Genomic DNA, 6000 nt, shown 5'->3' with positions numbered 1-6000 from the left:
CTCTGCTGGAGAGCTCTGCATCGTTGCAGGTGCTGCGGAGCTCGCCCCGATGTGCAACCAGAACGTCAGATTCAAACCGCCCAGACAGGAAAATGAATTCAAATTTTCGCGGGTCATTTCCTGTGTGGCTGGCCAGAGAATCCAAGCTCGGACTGCTGTCCAGAGCGTCAACAGAGTGGTGCACTGTGGGATAGCTCCCGGAGCTGCTAAGTTCGATTAGCATCCACACCAAGCCTAATTCGAGCTAGCAAGTGCGAATTTAGCGTTACTCCACCTGCCGGGGTGGAGTACCAAATTCGAACTAAAGAGCCCTCTAGTTTGAATTAAATGGCTTCCTGGTGTGGACGGTTGAGCGGTTAGTTCGAATTAACGCTGATAAATTCGAATTAAAGTCCTAGTGTAGACCAGGCCTAAGCCCTGGTAAGGTATAGAAGGAAACTGCAGAAGCTGTTGGGAAATGTTGACATTTTAGTGCTGACCACTGTCTGTAAATAACTATGGTTTCTAGACTTTGCCTTCAGGCACAATCCTGAGCACGGGGCGGTGTGTAAACTGCAGCAGCTACAGTAGCTCAGGAAGCTCTGTGCCTCAGGGACACAATATGGCTCATCCTGCATGCCTTACTCTAGCAGAACTTTCCTGGGCAACAGAGAGTCAAGCACTGGGTTTGCACACAGGCGTGGGGGGTATGACCTTTCAGGGAAAGATGATTCTGCCAGCATCACTCACGTTAGGGCTTGAGCACACCTCGAGTTGAGCACGAGGAGTAAAACCAGGCATATGCACTGTATGTTAAATAGCAATGTTACACTTGCTACTAGCCCTCCTGTATTTGTGTGTGGATGTTTTGACAGGGTCTGCAGGCTAGTCTTTAAAAATTAAACTAGCTCTCTTGCAGGCAGCTGGGTGTGGGGGAAGTGGTGGTATTTTAGGCCATGGCTGTACCGATGCAGCCGCGCCACTGTAAGATCGCTCGTGTAGCTGCTCATAATAAAACCACCTCAATAAGAAGCAGTAGCTATGTCGGCAGGAGAAGCTCTCCCACTGACATAGCACTGTGCACACTACCACTTATGCCAGCAAAACTTATGTCACTCAGGGGGTGCTTTTTTCGGTTATGTTTGATGTAAGACATGGCCTTAGTCTCAAGCCTTATTTGCCAGGCCAGTCTGGAATCTTTAGATACAAGTAAAGGGTCCAGGCCAATAGCAGACCACTATGGATATCTTTTAAATATATGTAAATCTGTGAGCACAGGAGCAGCACCTCCAACCTCTATTTAGAAATAAGCCCCGCCTCTATTATGACATTTGCACTTTTAGACCAGAAGTGCTTGACTTCTCCATCCCCCATAACCATCTTTCCTACAGGGCCCCCCAAGTCCTCTCCCCTCTGTCCTACGGCTGCTTAAAAACAGTTTTGTTTGACAGTTTGGCAGGCTCCCCTAGCTGATGCCATGAAGGAGCCCTAGTTGTCATATGGTGGACGTTTCACTGGTTGTGGGCAAGAGGAGATCAAAATCCTGACGCCTGCCAAAAAAAAAGTTTTTAAACCAAGTGAGGCTCAGAGAAAAGGTGATTCCACCTTTGTGTTTTAGTTGTAGGAGGCATTTTTGAGGATGCAAAAGCCTGCTGTATTTGTTAGAGTTGATTTATTACCAAAGTATTAAAAATGCACATGCACAGGACACAACCTTTAAGGAAATGTAATAAGCCACTTTAAACTCCAGCTACTTCTCCCAAAACCCATATTAGCCAGATGGATAAGCTCATGTGTTATAAATCTTTCTGTTCAGATGGGTTCTACTGAGCCTCTTGTTTGCATGTAAAACTTTTTTTTATTTGACAGGAGTTCTTCATCCATCTAGAAAAATAAAAGCATATTTTAAAAGTGTAAATGCATGTATAATTATTTAAATTAAACTATATATCAGCCTTTAATAAATATACATTTTTTGCTTCTAACTTTCTCTTCTCAGAAGTGTTGCCTCTTCCATCCTCATGGTGTCAAAATTGCTGTTTCTCTCTCACAGAATGTGGCTTTCTTGAAAAGAGAAGAACTCTGAGAACTCCTTCACTGCTGATGCAAAAATGCAGTAGAAGGTTATTCCAGAGAATGTCTTTCATACCAGCTGTACCCAAAGTGTATCATGGAGATAAAATGAGATGGTTTCAAAGTGAAAATAGCAATTGAAAGCAGAGGGAGAAAGAAATGATGAGATTTGGGCATGGTAGAAAAAATAAGCTGCACTATGAGAGCAGCTTGTGTGCTCTAACAGACAGGGCACTGGACTGGGAACTAGGATGCCTGGGTTCTACTTCTGGCTCTACCACTCATCTCACGTGTTACCATGGGAAACTCATTTCACCTCTATTTTCCCCTCCTAATCTTTGTCTTGCCTAATTGCGCTGTAAGCTTTTGGGGGCAGGGCTGTCTCATGCTATGTTACAAATAGTGACTCATTGGGGTTTCAGTGGTTAGAATGCTAGCCTGGGCTGGGAGACCTGGGTTCATTTCCTGCTCTGCCACAAATAGCCAGGATGACCCCGAGTGAGTCTTAGGGCTTGTCTACACTACGGGGTTAAGTCAGCCTAAATTATGCTACTCCAGCTATGTGAATAACATATGTGTTAAGTCCTTGGGGCAGCCGGTGTAGGAAGCAATCACTTGAGGCCAGAGAGCAGGCAGCTAACCAAAACCTCCATTTTATTTACAGATATACAGAGAGCTCACTCAGCCGGTTGAAACCGGTTGAGCTAACCCATAATAATCTAACTCAGTTGCCATAGCAACAAAAACCATGACAACCAAATACACAACATATTCCTCCCCCCCAATAAGAACATCCCCTAAATAAAACACACACTAGACTAGAGAAGGAGGGTAGACTGCCTCCATTCCCGGCTAAACCCTGGGGATTATTTTGCCCCATAACCGTGGGTTCGCCCTAGCTAAAGATCCAGCCGATGAGGAGGCCTTCTTTCTCTAGGTGGATTACGGCGAACTTCTGGTGTTATTGCACCCGAAAGCACTAGGGGCTCAGGGTCCGCAGCACGAACAGGTGAGGAGGTGGTATCAGCTCGTGCTGGGCAAAGGGGTATCTCAGCCGCCGGCAGTAATGGAGGAGAACAGTCAGAAACAGGTGACTCGTGATTCGGTCCCTCACCAGAAGAGGTGAAGTCAGACCCCTCAACTGCCGATGGGTCCTGAGGACTGGCATGACCTGGCAACAGCTGATCTACATGTCGCCGCCAAGTAAGATTCTCTGCAGTCCGGACTGTGTAGGAAACAGGTCCTGTTTGAGTGATGACTGTGGCCGGAACCCATTTAGCTCTGGAAGTATAATTCCGAGCCAAAACTGGCTCTCCCGGGCTAAAGGTTCGGTCTTTTGCTCTGGGTGCCCGTCTGATGACTTGATATTGCTGCTGATGTTGCACAATTTGTCGGGGTTCAGAAGGTTTCAGCAGATCAAAGCAAGTGCGCAGCTGTCGTCCCATCATTAGAAAGGCCGGAGATGCGTGGGTCGTAGCATGAGGTGTGTTTCTGTAGGAAAGTAAAAAGGTATCCAGACGCTTTTGAATGGAGTGTTGTCCCCTTGCTGATTTCAAAGCGTTTTTCATTGTCTGCACAAATCTTTCAGCTAATCCATTGGTGGACGGATGATATGATGCTGACGTGATGTGGTGTATCCCATTTGCCTTCATAAAATTTTGAAACTCCTGAGAAACGAACTGCGGTCCGTTGTCGCTCACAAGTTGTTCTGGCAGACCAAAACGACTAAAGAGTCCTCGTAGTTTTTGGATAGTACTCTCTGCAGAAGTGGACTGCATTATAGAGACTTCTGGCCATTTAGAATGGGCATCTATTGCCACCAAGAACATGCTTCCTTCAAGGGGGCCAGCAAAGTCAACGTGAATACGTTGCCACGGGTTTTCAGGCCAGTCCCATGGGTGTAGGGGTGCCCACTGGGGTGCATTCCTCACACCCTGACATGACATACAAGCTTTTGCCTTCTCTTCAATAGCGCTGTCCAGGCCAGGCCACCAAAAATAGCTTCGTGCAATTTCCTTCATGCGCACTATTCCACAGTGACCGGAATGTAACTGTTCTAACATCTGTGATCTCAGTGGTGGTGGAATAATGACACGTCTCCCCCACAACAAACAACCAGATTGGACTGATAACTCCGTCCGCTTGGACATGTAGGGAACAAGGTTGGATGAGACCGGAGAGGTTTGTCGAGATTTTCCATGCATCACCAGGTCCATAACGTGGGACAATACTGGGTCAACGCGAGTTGCCTTCTTTATCTGAGTAGCAGTGATGGGTGTATTCTCTACCTGTTCAAAGTAGAAGATTTCCTTTTGGGCACTATCTTGGTGTTTGACCGGCAAAGGCAACCTGGAGAGGCCATCTGCATTGCCGTGCAGAGTGGATTTCCGATATTTGATTTCATATGTGTGTGCTGAAAGTAACAATGCCCAACGTTGCATACGACTAGCAGCTAATGGGGGAATGCCTGTGTAGGGTCCAAAAATTGATGTCAGAGGTCGATGGTCTGTGAGAAGAGTAAATTTTCGCCCAAACAGGTACTGATGAAACTTCCGAATTCCAAAAACAATTCCTAATGCCTCACGTTCGATTTGGGCGTAGTTAGTTTCTGCTTTGCTTAGAGTGCGTGAAGCAAAAGCAATAGGTCTCTCTTCTCCTGAAGGCATAATATGTGACACGACTGCTCCCACTCCATACGGGGAGGCATCGCAGGCCAATTGCAGTGGTAAGGATGGATCAAAGTGCGTTAGAACTTCAGAATTTAGCAATGCATCCTTAGCTTTGTTAAACGCAACATCACAGGCTTCAGTCCACTTCCAGGCCTTGTTCTGCCCAAGGAGCTCATGAAGTGGTTTTAGCAGTGTGGCTAACTGTGAGATGAACTTTCCATAATAGTTCAGGAGTCCTAGAAACGAGCGCAGCTGGCTTACATTTCGAGGTGGGGGAGCCTCCACAATAGCTTTAACTTTTGCAGGGGCCTTATGAAGACCTGCAGAATCAATGATGTGTCCCAAATATTCAACAGAGGGCTTGAAGAATTCACACTTGTCTTTGCGAACTCGTAGGCCATACTCTTCCAGTCTTTGTAGGGTAGCCTCTAAATTCTTTAAGTGATCCTCTTCATTTCTTCCAGTGACCAGGATATCATCCAGATAGCACTGAACTCCTGACAAGCCACACAAGATCTGGTCCATAGCCCTCTGGAACAGGGCGGGAGCAGATGTTATTCCGAAGGGTAGGCGACAGTATCGATAAAGCCCCTTATGAGTCACAATAGTCAACAGCTCTTGGGACTTTTCATCGATGTGCATCTGTAAATATGCTTGACTCAGTTCAATCTTACTGAACTTTTGTCCCCCAGCCAGGCCTGCGAAGAGGTCATCGATGCGGGGAAGCGGGTATTGCTCTGCACACAACACTGGGTTGACAGTGACTTTAAAATCACCGCAAATCCGGAGAGAGCCATCTTTCTTCACAATTGGAACGATAGGAGTGGCCCATGAGCTATGGGTAACTGGTATTAGGACTCCATTGGTGACCAGGCGCTCCAGGTCTGCTTCAACTTTTGGCCTGATGGCATATGGCACAGTTCGGGCTTTCAGATATTTTGGTGGACTGTCAGGTTTAATGTTCAATGTCACAGTGACTCCCTTCATACTTCCCAAATCATCTCCAAAAACAGCAGCATGTTTCCTTAGAATAGGGGTTAGACTGGTTTCTTCTTTAGTCATCCGGTGCACTTCTGCCCAGTTCAGTTGAATCTTCCCAAGCCAAGACCTACCCATTAAGGCTGGGTAGTCACCTCTCACCACAAACAGTGGCAATTTAGCTGCCTGTCCATTGAGCTCCACCTTAACATCAATAGTGCCCAACATGGGCACAGCTTCACCTGTATACGTCTTCAGAACAGTTTTTGTTGCCTTAAGCGGAAGATGGTGTAGCTTTTCC

Source organism: Mauremys reevesii, linkage group 2 (assembly GCF_016161935.1).
Source record: "Mauremys reevesii isolate NIE-2019 linkage group 2, ASM1616193v1, whole genome shotgun sequence".
NCBI classification, from domain to species: Eukaryota; Metazoa; Chordata; order Testudines; family Geoemydidae; genus Mauremys; species Mauremys reevesii.
This window is presented reverse-complemented; position numbering follows the sequence as displayed.